Raw genomic sequence first — 14,794 nt, 5'->3', positions numbered from 1 at the left:
TCTAGCACTTGACCTGCTACAAATTAACTAAATGATTCTGAGAAGGTCAGGCATGGTGGCTCACACCTGTAATCCCAGCACTTTGGGAGGCTGAGGCAGGAGAATCGCTTTAGCCCAGGAGTTAGAGACCAGTCTGGGCACATAGTTGAGACCCTGTCTCTATAAAAAATACACAAATTAGTCGGGTGGGGTGGCAAATACCTGTAGTCCCAGTCACTCAGGAGGCTGAGGTGGGAAGACCACTTGAGCCTGGAAGGTCGAGGCTGCAAGGGTCCAAGATCACGCCACTGCCCTCCAGCCTGGGTGACAGAATGAGACTCTGTCTCAAAAAGAAAGAAAATAATCTTGAGAAAAATCACTTATCCTCCACTTCCAATTCTTCACTTATAAAATGGAAAAAACCTGTATCTATATACTTCTCAAAAATGTTTTAGGAGAAAACAGAACATATAACAATGACTTGAATTCTTTACACATAAAGTATTGGGATTTTGCCCTATTTCACTATGTTTGACGGTATGAAGGAAACTTAGAAGCAGGAAAACTCCCACCAAAATAAATACGAAAGCAAACAAGTTAGGCTGCCACACTTCCGTTAATGCTGACTGAAGGCACTAGACCCCCGAGCTAGAGACAAAGGACATTCTTAGCTGCAGCAGAACAGTAATGAGATTTACCAGCGTGGTTGCAACAGTTTCTCAAGTCCCAAATCCCTTAGAGCAATATGGAAGACCCAGTAGAGCTCGCAAATACAGTGGGGTGAGTCACAGGAGAGGAACCCGGGCTTAGGGAATGTGTTGTTGTTAAGCAAGCCTACTCTTTGTCTGGAAAAAGCCCAGGTGCAGTGTAAAAACTGCAATGCACCATCATCTCAGAATTACCAGGTACATGAGCAATCCTGAGAAGTGACCCAGGGACAACAGTCAAAGCCCTGGGATGTTGGCAAAAGCAGCAAGTTGTGTAGGAGCCAAAGAGGCCTATGGTGGACTGTATCTCAGCATACAGGGCATAACAATGAAAATGAATACAATTGTTTTAAAAGGCTATACGGTTACTTAAAGAACTATGATTCTAGTTCCAAAGGAAAAAAATGCAAGGAGGAAATTTTACCATGCTATTTTCACTGCCTTTGGAAAGAGGATCAAAAGATTAAAATGTGGAGACTACTGACTTTCCACTGTGTATGTTAACAGATTCCAATTTTTTAAAAACCACTACTTGAAGTCCATAGACTTGGAAAAATTATTAAAAATTGCTGAAGTAACTGCCACATCATGTAAATATCCTCAAAATAGTGATTGTTTTTTACGAACTAAGAAGAAAAGAATAGTCCTTTGGACCACTGTGCAATCATGAGAAGGAGGCCAATAAGATGTGATAGAAAAGGAAGGAGAAGAGGGCATGTAGAAAGGAAAGGTTACAGAGGGAAGAACTGATACGTGTATGATATTTTTTCCAACAGAAAAATCCTGGTTTTGAAGACTCAGTTGGGTTTAAAGCATCACAGAAAAAGTAGGAGGATTCCACATCCTGTTTCCTCTCCCTTGTATTGCAAAAGTATGGATGAGGGCCAGTCATTCTCAGCCAGGCTTTGAAGTGTGCCATTTGGCTGCCAGATACCCATTACACTAATTGGATCACCAGCCTCATCTAGATCTCATTGGCACAAGGATTCCAGGGCTGTCCATTTCTTCTGCAGCATTAAATTGACATACAATAAACCATAAAATATTCACATGGACCTGTACTCTCCTTTTGTATTATATGGTAACCCAAGAATGATTTTTCAACAGGCTACTTGAATGATTTGAAGAAATGTCAATACTAAATATGTTTGTCGGGCTCAAAACTCTTAATTTTACACTTTCAGAGGATTTGAAACGTTTGCGAACGGAGTCACTGTCTGCCTTGAGAATTTTTTCTCATTAAGCCTATAGACACAACTGCTCCAACCTAACAAATACAGAAATCAGAATATGTTTAAGAATAGAAAAAGAAAGATTTAATATATTCACATTCAGAAAGAAAAATGTCTACATCAACATACATATGGCTATATATAGTCATGTGCTACATAATGACATGTCAATCAACGATGGACCACATACATATGCAATGGTGGTCCCATAAGATTATAATGGAGGTAAAAAAATTCCCATTGTTTAGTATTTACTATACTATACATTTTATTGCTATTTTAGAGTGCATTCCTTCTGCTTATATAAAAAAAAGTTAACTATAAAACGCCTCAGGCAGGTTCTTCAGGCGGTATTTCAGAAAAGGCATTGTTATTATAGAAAATGGTAGCTCCATACCTATTGTTGTTCCTGAAGACCCTTCAGTGGGGCAAGATGCAGAGGTGGAAGACAGTGATATTGACGATTCTGACCCCATGTACGCCTAAGCTAATGTGCATGTTTTTGTCTTCATTTTTAACGAAAAAGTTCAAAAAGTTTTAAAAAGATTAAATAGAAACAAAAAGCTTATACAAAGGAACAGAAAGAAAGAAAATAAGTTTGTACAGTTGTACAAGTATTTGTATTTTAAGTTAAGTGTTATTACAAAAGAGTTTAAAAGTTTAAAAATTTAAAAGTGTATAAAGTAAAAACGTTACAGCAAGCTAAGGGTAATTTATTATTGAAGAAAGATTCTGGCACAGTGGCTCATGCCTATTATCCCAGCTACTCAGCAGGCTGAGATGGGAGGATTGCCAGAAGTTCTAGGGCAGCCTGGGCAACACAGCAAGACCTTGTCTCAAAAAAAGGAAGGAAGGAAGGAAGGAAGGAAGGAAGGAAGGAAGGAAGGAAGGAAGGAAGGAAGGAAGGAAAGAAGGAAGGAAAGAAGGAAGGAAAAAAAAACTAGCTGAGTGTGGTGGGACATGCCTGAAGTCCTAGCTACTCAAGAGGCTGAGGTGGGAAGATGCCTTGGGTCCGGGAGTTTGAGGCTGAAGAAAGCTACTGCCACTGTGCTTCAGCCTGGGTAACACCACAATATCCCGTCTCTAAAAAATATAAAGAAGGAAAACAATTTAAATAAATATAATGTAGCCTAAGTTCACAGTGTTTATAAAGTCTAAAGCAGTGTACAGTAATGTCCTAGGCCTCCACATTCACTCACTACTCATTCAGTGACTCACCCAGAGCAACTTCCAGTTCTGTAAGCTCCATTCACAGTAAGTGCCCTATACAGGTGTGCCATTTCTAATCTTTTAAACTGTAGTTTTACTGTAACTTGTCTATGTTTCCATATGTTTAGATACACAAATAATAACATTGTGTTATGATTGCCTACAGTATTCAGTACAGTAACATGCTATTCAGGTTTATAGCTCAGAAGCAATAAGCTATATCATATAGCCTAGGGATGTGGTAGGCTATATCATCTAGGTTTGTGTAAGTCCACTCCATGATGTTTGCACAATGACAAAATCACCTAATGACACATTTCTTAAAACATATCCCCATCGTTAAGCAACATGTGACTATATGTAAATTTTATACTGAAATCTAAGAAAAACCTGTGAACACTAACTACTTATAGATATATTGATTTATTTTTTGTTTTTATGCTCCATTTAAACCAGTAGATTTGAATGAATATTAATGTTAATTTTTATTGAAAGAACTAATGCTTAATAAAAGTAACTCTCCACTAAAACTTTTGGATATCCACAATTTTTTAAATGAGACTTCATGTTAATGCTACACTATTAAACTTTTTCCAAAGGAGTCACATACTCAACAGATTTTTTGTTAGACATTTCTGAATTTCAGACAACAGAATTCACTTCAATTGGTTTAAGAACAAAAGGATTTACTGCAGGTAGCAGGTCGCTTACAGAATCTTTGGGAAGGTTTGTAAAATGGTTTCTAGTTCAAACTTCCAGCAACAACTCTGGTGAAGATGCTGGGCTGACCTCAGAATCACAATGTCTTCACCACAGTTAGGAAGGGGGTGGCGGGGGTAGGCACCATATCTGACCAAAGAATGGCGTGATTTTTGCCAATACCTGCACCAGAAAAAACTGATGTCCCATGTCCTTCCTTTTTCCCCACATATATTGATTTCAAATCAAAACATCATGAAGAGCTATCTAATTGTCAGAATCTAAATCATTATACTTTAAAAAGAAAAGGTAGGCTCAGAAAGGTAGCTTTTAGTTTGTTTTCTCTTTTGTTTTGTTTGTATTCTACACTGAGATGATGGTGTTTACACTATGAAAAACTATAAAATCATTAGAATCTGTTTAAAATATTTGAGATGACCCAAAATTACACATGTTAACTGTATTTTATTTATCATAAAATACAAGGTCTTCACCTAACCCATTTTGCATATTTTTTCACATTCTAGATAAATAAGTGGATTATTATAGCAGTCTAATAACTTTTTTATGTTTTGGTACTTTGCTTATATTAAGTTTGGTCATTATCCTTCCTTCCTTCCTTCCTTCCTTCCTTCCTTCCTTCCTTCCTTCCTTCCTTCCTTCCTTCCTTCCTCTTTCTCTCTTTCTTTCCTTCTTCTTTCTTTCCCTCTTTTAATTTTTTTATAGGGCCTCACTCCATCACTCAGGCTGGAGTGCAGTAATGCAATCTTGCTCACTGCAGCCTGAACCTCCCAGGCTCAAGTGATCCACCCCAGCATCCCAAGTAGCTAGAACTACATGGATGCACCACCACACCTGAATAATTTTTGTATTTTTTGTGGAGATAGAGTTTCACCATCTTACCCAGGCTGGTCTTGAACCCCTGCACAAAAGCAATCCTCCTGCCTCAGCATCCCAAATTGCTGAGATTAGAGGCATGAGCCAGTAGGCTCAGCCCATCATTCTAGTTTCAATTCTACTTTCCTTCAGGCTGGTTTGAAAACTCACCATTATATTATAGAGTTCAAATAACAAACTCCAAATTATCACATACTTTTTGGTCAATATTTATTTGTAATGTGTCTTTTGTCTCTGAAGTTTTGTTAAACTCTATTCAATACCTGCCACTGCCTTTTTTAGGGAACTGCCAAGACCTAAATGGAACATTTTTGTGTTACTTACTTTTGATAGATTGCAGTCTGGCAAAGTTGGAGCTGCACTGTACTTGGCAAACTGAAAAATGACCTATTCTTCCTTAGCCATAGTTGAATCTTCAAAAAAAAAATAATAATAATAAGGAAAATAAATAAATAATAGCTTATAGAAAGGTTAAAGGAAAATTATTATAATGCTTTGCTATTATCACAAATTCCTTCAATGTTTCTGAAACCAAAACAAGAATAGTTTATATGTGTTCTCCAAGGTCTAGTCATTTTTTATGTGATAGATGCCAGGAAGTAAAATCTTCTATATACAGATTCTTGAGAATTTGATATGAGCCTAATAAAGCAAAACTTCTCCTATGGAAGGGAAGGAGACATCAGATACAGTAAGGAGCACTCATGAACTTCTGTGATGCTAGGCCAACTACCTCCATGAAGAAATTGGTAAGGAATCTTTCAGAACCTAGCTTGCTCAGCAAAACAGGATAAACCAAGGACCAGAAAAATAAAATCTGATGGTGGTCAGGAGTGCTTCATTGGAAGACATTAGAGGTGAGATTTAAACATGCCTTTTTTCCTCTTCCAAAGTATTCGGTTTTGAAATGTATTACCATTGCATCTGCCTGCTATTTTTAAGAAAGAACAGTCTTACAAGAAATGCTTAAAGGAGTTCTTTAAGCAGAAATGAAGGATGACAACTACTTTCATGAATACATATGAAAGTATAACACTCACTGGTAGAGGTTAATACATAGTCAAATCCAGAATACTGTAATGGTGGTATGTAAATCATACACATCTCTAGTATGAAGGTTAAAAGTAAATATGATTAAATAATAACTAAAGCAACTGGGCACGGTGGCTCACACCTATAATCCTAGCACTTTGGTAGGCCAAGGCAGGCAGATTGCCTGAGCTCAGAAGTTTGAGACCAGCCTGGCCAACATGGTGAAACCCCAACTCTACTAAAAAAGACAAAAACTAGCAGGGCATGGTGGCTGATGCCTGTAGTCCTGGCTACTTGGGAGACTGAGGCATAGGAATCACTTGAACATGAGAGGCAGAGGTTGCAGTGAACCAAGATCACACCACTGCACTCCAGCCTGGGTGACAGAGCAAGACTCTGTCTCGAAAAAATATAAAAAATAAAAAAAATAAAGCTATAATAAGTTGTTAAGAAATATACAGTTTAAAAAGATATAAATTGTGACATCAAAAACACAAAATTGCAGGGGGGAGGGTAAAAAAGTCTAGATTTTTTTGTATGTGACAGAAGTTAGGTTGTTATCAGCTTAAAATAGTAGACTATAACTTTAAAAGTTTTTATGGAAGCCTCATGGAAACCCCAAAACAAAAATCTACAGTACATATTCAAATGATAAAGAAAAAGGAGCCAAAGTTTAGCATTAAAGAAAAATCATCAAATCACAAAGATGGACAACAAGAAAGAAAGAAAGAAAGAAAGAAAGAAAGAAAGAAAGAAAGAAAGAAAGAAAGAAAGAAAGAAAGAAAGAAAGAAAGAAACTACAAAACAACGAGAACACACATAACAAAATAGCAGTAGTAAGTCCTTACCAGTAAATAATGCTCTTGAATATAAATGGATTAAATTCTCCAATCAAAAGACAGAGTGCATGACTAGATTTAAAAAAAAAAAAAAAAAAAGAAAAAAGAACCAACTGTATGCTCCCTACAAAAGACCCACTTAAGCTTTAAGGACACACATAGGTGAAGGTGAAAGGATAGAGGAGGATATTCCATGCAAACAGTAACCCAAAGACAGCAGTGGTAGCTATACTTATATCTGATAAAATAGACTTCAAGTCAAACACTGTTGCAAGAGACAATGAAGGTCATTATTTAATGATAAAAGAGTCAATTCATCAAGAGGACACAACCATTGTAAATACATATGTATTCGACATTGGAGCACCTAAATACATAAATCAAATATTAATGGACCTGAAGAGAGAAATAGATAACAATACAATAACAGTTACAGACTTCAATACTGTACTTTCAACAATTGATAGATCAACCAGACAGCAAATTAAAATGGAAATACTGGACTTGAATGAACAGTTTTGACCAAATGGATCTAATAGACATACACAGAGTATTCCATCCAACAGCAGCAAAATACACATTTTTCTATAGTGCACATGGAACATTACACAGGATAGACTATAAGTTAGGCTACAAAAGAAGTCTCAACAAATTATTGAAATTGTATCTAAGATCATTTCAGACCATAAGGATATCAAACTAAAACTGTGTAACAGGAGGAATCTTAGAAAAGTTACAAACACATGGAAATTAAGCAACATACTCCTGAAAAACAAATGGGTCAAAGAAGGAGTCAAAAGGAAAATGTAAAAATAGCTTGAGACAAATGACAATGGAAACACAATATACCAAGACCCATGGGATGCATCAAAGCCAGTTCTAAAAGGAAAGTTTATACTAGTAAATGCCAAACACCGCATGTTCTCACTCATAGGTGGGAACTGAACAATGAGATCACTTGGACTTGGGAAGGGGAACATCATACACTGGGGCCTATCATGGGGAGGGGGAAGGGGGGAGGGATTGTATTGGGAGTTATACCTGATGTAAATGATGAGTTGCTGGGTGCTGACGAGTTGATGGGTGCAGCACACCAACATGGCACAAGTGTACATATGTAACAAACCTGCACGTTATGCACATGTACCCTAGAACTTAAAGTATAATAATAATAATAATAATAATAATAATAATAAAAGAAGAAATCTCTTCAATAAATAGTTTAATATTATGTCTCAAGGAATAAGAAAAAGAGAAATAAACTAAACATAAAGTTAGCATGAGGAAAGAAATAATACCAATCAGAACAGAAATAAACCAAATAGAGAACAGAAAAACTATAGAAAGAACTGATAAAACTAAGAGTTGGTTTCTTGAAAAAATAAAATTGGCAAAACCTTGGCTAGTCTATCGAAGGAAATATTCAAATAAATCAAATCAAAAATTAAAATGAAGAAATAACAACAGATACCTCCATGGGAAAAATGATTATAAGGGACTATTATGAACATTTTTATGCCAACAAATTAGACAATCTAGAGGAAATGGAAAAAATCCTAGAAAAATATAACCTACCAAGATTGAAATAGAAAGCCCAAACAGACCAATAACAAATAATTAGATTGACGGAGTAATTTTAAAACCTCCCCCAAAAGAAAAGCCCAGAACCAGATGGCTTCACAGATGAATTCTTCCAAAAATTCAAAGAGTTAATACCAATACTTCTTAAGTTCTTTTGAAGAACAATGATAGAGGAAATACTTCCAAATACATTTTATGAGACCAGCATCACCCCGATGCCTAAGCCAGACAAATACATCATCATAAGAAAAGAAAACTACAGGCCAATTTCTCTGATTAACAATGATGTAAAAATCCTCAATAAAACATTAGTAAACCAAAACTAACAAACATCAAAAAGATTATACATCATAATCAAGTAGGATTTATCCCCGACATGCAAGACTGGTTTAACATATGCAAACCAATAAATGTGAGACATCACATTTACAGAATAAAAGATAACAACCACATGGTCATCTCAAATGACTCAGAAAAAGCACTCAATAAAGTCCAACATCCTTTCTTGATAAAAACTCTCAAAAGTTTATGTATAAAAGGAAAGTTTTTCAATGTAATAATGGCCGTTTTTTAAAAACCCACAGCTAACATTAAAATCAATGGGGGAGAACTAAAAGCTTTTTCACTAAGATCCAGTACAAGGCAAGGATAGCCACTCTCGCCACTTCTATTCAACATAGTGCTGAAAGTACTAGCAAGAGCAATCAGACAAAGAAAAAGAAAAAAGAAAATGAAATGAAACGTATCCGAATCAGAAAGGAAGAAGTCAAATTTTCTCCATCTGCAAATGACGTGATTGTATATATTTAAGAAGCCCACTAAAAAATTGTTACAACTAATAAACGAATTCAGTAAAGTTGCAGGACACAAAATCAACATACAAAAATCAGTAGCATTTTTATACACAAATAACAGCATAAATGAAAAAGAAATCAAGAAAGTTATCCAATTTATGATAGCATTAAAAAATTAAAACACTTAGGAATAAATTTAACCAAGAGGTGAAAGATCTGTACACTGAAAACTATAAAACATTGATGAAAGAAACTGAAGAAAACACAAATAAATGGAAAGATATCTTGTGCTTATGGACAGGAAGAATGACTGCTGTTTAAATGTCCATCTTACCCAAAGCAATATACAGATTTAATGCAGTCCCTATCGAAATCCCAATGACATTCTTCACAGAAATTTTTTTTAAATCCTAAAATTTTTACTGAACTATAAAAGACCCCAAATAGCTGAAACAAGTTTGAGAAAGAAAAACAAAGTTGGAGGCATGACACTTCTGCTTCATAATTGTATTACAAAGTTATAGTAATCAAAACAGTATGGTACTGGCATAAAAACAGACACATAGACCAGCAGAATACAATAGACAGCCCAGAAAAAAATCCAAACATATTTATGGTCAATTAAATTTTGACAAGTACCCTAGGAGGACACAATAATAAAAGATTAGTCTTGTCAACGAATAGTGCTTGGAAATTTGCATTTCCACGTGCAAAATAATGAAATTGGACTCTAATACTATACACAAAAATCAACTCAAAATGGGTAAAAGACCTGTATATAAGACCTTGCAATTATTTTTTGGATATCACACCAGAAGCTCAGGCCACAAAAGCAAAAATAAATTAATGCAATTATATCAAACTAAAAAGCTTCTGCACAGCAAAGGAAACAATCCACAAAATGAAACAGGTGCTTATAGATTAGGAAAAAGTATTTGTAAACCATATATCTAGGGGTTACTATCCAAAATTTAAAGAACTCATACAACTCAATAGTGAAGAAACACACAACCTGATTTTTTTTTTTTTTTTTTTTTTTTTTTGAGACAACAACCTGATTTTTTAAATGGGCAAAAGTTCTCGATAGCCATTTCTCCAAAGAAGACATAAAAATGGCCAACAGGTATATGAAAATGTGCTCAACATTATTAATCATAAGGGAAATACAAATCAAAACCACGATGAGATACCAACTCACACATGGCTATTATCAACAAGTCAAAAGATAGCAAATGTTGGTGAGTGTGTGGAGAAAAGGAAACTCTTGTACATTGTTGGTGGGGATGTGGACTGGTACAGCCATTGTGGAAAACAGTATGGAAGCACCTAAAGAAATTTAAAATAGAACTACTATATATATGACCCAGCAATCCCTCTTCTGGGTCTATACCCAAAGAAAGTGAAATCACCACCCTCGAAAGATATTTGCACTCCCATGTTCATTGTAGCATTATTCACGGTAGCCAAGATATGGAAACAATCTAAGTATCCACTGATGAATGAATAAAGGAATTATGATATGACATGATATGATATGATATGATATGGTATGTTCATTGTAGCATTATCCACAATAGCCAAGATATGGAAACAACTTAAATGTCCCTTGACAGATGAATGAATAAAGAAACTGTGGGGGGTGTGTGTGTGTGTCTGTGTGTGTGTGTGTGTATGTATAATGGAATATTATTCAGCTCTAAAACAATAATGAAATCTTGCCATTTGCCACAACATGGATGAGGCTGGACGACATTATGCTAAGTAAAATAAGCCAGACACAGAAAGAAAAATATTGCATGATCTCACTTATATGTAGAATCCTAAAAATATCAAAAATACAGAGACATAGAATAAAACAGTGGTTACCAGGGGTATGGAGGTCCAGGGGAGGAAATGTGGAGACGTAGGTCAGAGGACACAAAATAGGAGGTGTGTAGGATGAACATATCTAGAGCTCTAATGTACTGCATGAAGACTATAGTTAATAAAATTGTACTATGTATGGGTTTCATGCTAAACGAGTAGGTTTTAGCTGCTCTTGCTACTAAAACAAAAAAAAAGGTAACTATGAGAGATGAGGAATATGTTAATTTGCTTCACTATAGTAACTTCTTTTTTATTTTTATTTTTATTTTTTTAAGGCAGGGTTTCACTTTGTTATCCGGGCTGGAGTGCAATGGCGTGACCATAGCACACTGTAGCCTCGAACTTCTGAGTTCAAGTGATCCTCCCACCTCAGCCTCCTGAGTAGCTGAGACTAGGGGTGTGTGCCATCACACCCAGCTACTTTTGGCTTTTTTTTACAGATGGGGTCTCACTATGTTACCTAGGCTAGTCTTTAATTCCTGGCCTCAAGCGATCTTCCTGCCTCCGCCTCCCGAAGTGCTGGTATTACAGGCGTGAGCTGCCAAGCCTGGCCTATAGTAAACTTTTTACTGTATATGGACCTTATAACATCGTGTGGCATACCTTAAATATACACAATAAATTTTATTTTAAAAAATAGACAAAAGATTAACTCAGAGTGGATCGATGATCTAAATAGAAGAGTTAAAACCATTAAAGCAGAAAACAAGTCTTTATGACCTTGAATTTCATAACAGATTCTTAGCTATGACACCAAGAGCACAAACATTAAAAGAAAAAATAAACTGCACTTCATCAAACTGCTTTTTGCATCAAAGGACTTCCTCAAGAAGGTGAAAAGACAATAAAATGGGAGAAAATATTTGCAAATCATATATCTGATCATATCCAGAATATGTAAGGAACACTTACAATTCAATAACAATAAGGCAAACAACCCAATTTAAAACTGGGCAAAGAACTTGAATAGATATTTCTCCAAAGATATACGAATGGCCAATAGGTATTAGAACAATTGCTCAACATCATTAGTCATTTAGGAAATGCAAATCAAAATCACAGTGAGATACCACTTCACACCTACTACAATGGCCATAATAAAAAGAAAAGAAAAATAACAAGTGTTAACAAGAATGTAGGGAAATTGGAATCTGTGGGCATTGCTGGTGGGAATGTAATATGGTGTAGTTGCTGTGGAAAACAGTTTAGCAGTAACTCAAAAAAGTAATTGGTTATATGACTCATCAATTCCACTCCTAAGTAAATACCCAAAATAACTGAAAACACATACTCAAATAGACATTTGTACATCAATGTTCGCTGCAGCATTATTCACCATAGCCAAAAGGTGGAAATGATCCAATATCCATTGACAGATAAATGGATAAACAAAATGTACTATGCACATACTGTGGAATATTATGCAGCCATTAAAAAGAATGAAGTTATAACACATACTACAACATGGATGAACCCTGAAAACATCATGCTAAGTTAAATAAGCCAGCCACAAAAGAAAAGCTATTTTAAGATTCCCCTTATATATCTAGAATAGGCAAATTCATAGAGACAGAAAGTCGATTAGAATCTATCAGGGGCTGGGGGAAGTGGGTAATGGAGAGTTATTACTTAATGGTCACAGAATTACTGCATGGGGTGACAGAAAAGATTTGGAAACAGATAGTGTTGATCACTGCACAATGGTGTTGTATGTGTAATTAATCCCACTGAACTGTACACTTAAAATGGTTGGAATGGCATATTTACATTATACATATTTTACCACAATAAAAACAATCTTAAGATATGCTCATAACAGGTAGAAGCTATTAGTTAAGATTTTAAGTACCCTAAAATTTCAAGTGTTTTTAAACCTAGTAGCCATTGCAGAAAATTGTTGCCTAGCAGGTCAGAAAATGAGGGCAGCACTACAAAGGAATTTGGGGGACAATGAAACAGTTCTGTACATAACCATTATGGTGAATACATGACTGTGTATTTCTCAAGACCTGTAGAACTACAGTTGAACAAAGAAAGAAATTATAGATAATGACAGCTAGGTTTGTATCTGTGGGAGAAATAAATTACAAACAGGCTAAAGGAAAATTCTAGAACAATCCCTGTGCTAATGGACTACAGTTAGAGATATCATTATGAACTAATGTTTATTTAATATGTATACAGATGGATATACAGAAATAAATACAGACACAAGGATTGGTATACACACAATCATTTGCTAGCTCTATAAGCTGAGAGGGGCTATAAGCAATGACCACCTAGAGGCAATGGGGAATCCTAGGGGCCAGATTTTGGGTTCTAAACTCCATTCTCTGATAAAAGGAACCATGTTTCTTAAAGAAACGGGTGATTCTTAGGCTGGGACACGGGAAATAGAAGCAGTTCATCTTGGAGCAACAGAGGGTGACTTAGTGCTGCAAAGAAACATGCAAAAAGATGAGAGAGCTCCTAATAATTTGAGCAATACAATAAACAAGAACTGTAATTGATTGTAACCCAAAGAGTAAAATAACTATCCATAAATCAATAAATATTCGTGAGTCCATATACAACAGAAAGAAGGAAAGAGGAGGAGGGAGGAAGAGAGGAAGGGAAGGAGAGAGGAAGAAAAGAAGATAGGGAGGGAAGAGGGAGGAAAGAAAGAAGGAAGGGAAGGAAAGAAGGAAGGAAGGGAGGGAGGGAGGAAGGGATTTTCCCTGACAGAATAATTCCAATTAATACATGGTGAAGAAATGTGGAAAACAGAAGGTCACCGTTAGGGTGCCGCAGTTATAACTGCAGCAGGCAAGACCCACTGACAAATGCTAAAATTAGTGAGCAACACTTTAAAGAGAATCAGGGCATTCATGTTGCTTCAAAATATCTGCCATCAAATATTTATTAATAACTGTGGTAGTTTAACATGTCTACAAATCCTTAAACACTCTCCCTCCAGGAAGTGAAGCTTAATACCCTTGGATTGGACTTAATAAGTCCAGGGTCTGGACTTCATAACTGACTTCCAAAGGACAAAGTATGGAAAGCGGAAATGGTAACTTTACAGTGCACAGACCTGGCAGATAGTACCTTAACCAAGTGATCAAGCCCAGCATCACCAGTAATAACACATAGTGACATTCAGCACCCAAAGTCAATAACCTCAGTCTAATCATGAACAAACATCAGACAAAACCAAACTGAAAGACGCTCTACAAAACATCTAACCACTGCTCTTCTAAAGTGTCAAGGTCATGAATGACAAAGAAAAACTGATGAACTGTCACAGACTGAAGGAGATTAAAGAGGCATGACAACTAAAGGCAGTGCAGTATCCTAACCTGAATCCTGGAACAGGAGAAAGACATGTGTGGAAATACTGGGGAAATCTAAATAGTCTATAACTTAGTCAATAGTATTTTGTTGAGCTAATCTTAATTTCTTAATTTTGATTATTGTACCATGGCTATGTGAGATATTAACATTATGGGAAGCCAGGTAAAAGGTATATGGGGACTGTCTGTACTATCTTTGCAAGTCTTCTGTAAGCCTAAAATTATCAAAATAAAGAGTTTAAAATTTGTTTAGCCTCAGCTGAATATAAGGGTTATACTCAGCAACTTGAAGTAGAAGGGTTTCAAACCCTGGTGACTGAAGTTGAAAATTAAAACAACTCAGCAGTAACCACTTACTCCTTATTACTATTCACCAGGATAATTTGTGTCCAAGTTTCCCAAACTAAAATCTACCAGGAAATTGGCTAGGGGAGCATTCTCGGTTGTTGCTCTGCAGGCTGGCCCTATTTCAATCCACCCGGCTGCAGGCCCTGCAGTGGACTAGGGAGATCCAGCTTCCAGTTCAACCCCTTTCTCCTGCTATCCCTGCATCATGGATGTAGTTTAGCCCTGGTGGGTAATTTGGCTATTTGGGACGGCTGAGCTGAAACATGGAAATTGGTGATA

This window comes from Theropithecus gelada, chromosome 5 (assembly GCF_003255815.1).
Source record: "Theropithecus gelada isolate Dixy chromosome 5, Tgel_1.0, whole genome shotgun sequence".
NCBI classification, from domain to species: domain Eukaryota; kingdom Metazoa; phylum Chordata; class Mammalia; order Primates; family Cercopithecidae; genus Theropithecus; species Theropithecus gelada.
This window is presented reverse-complemented; position numbering follows the sequence as displayed.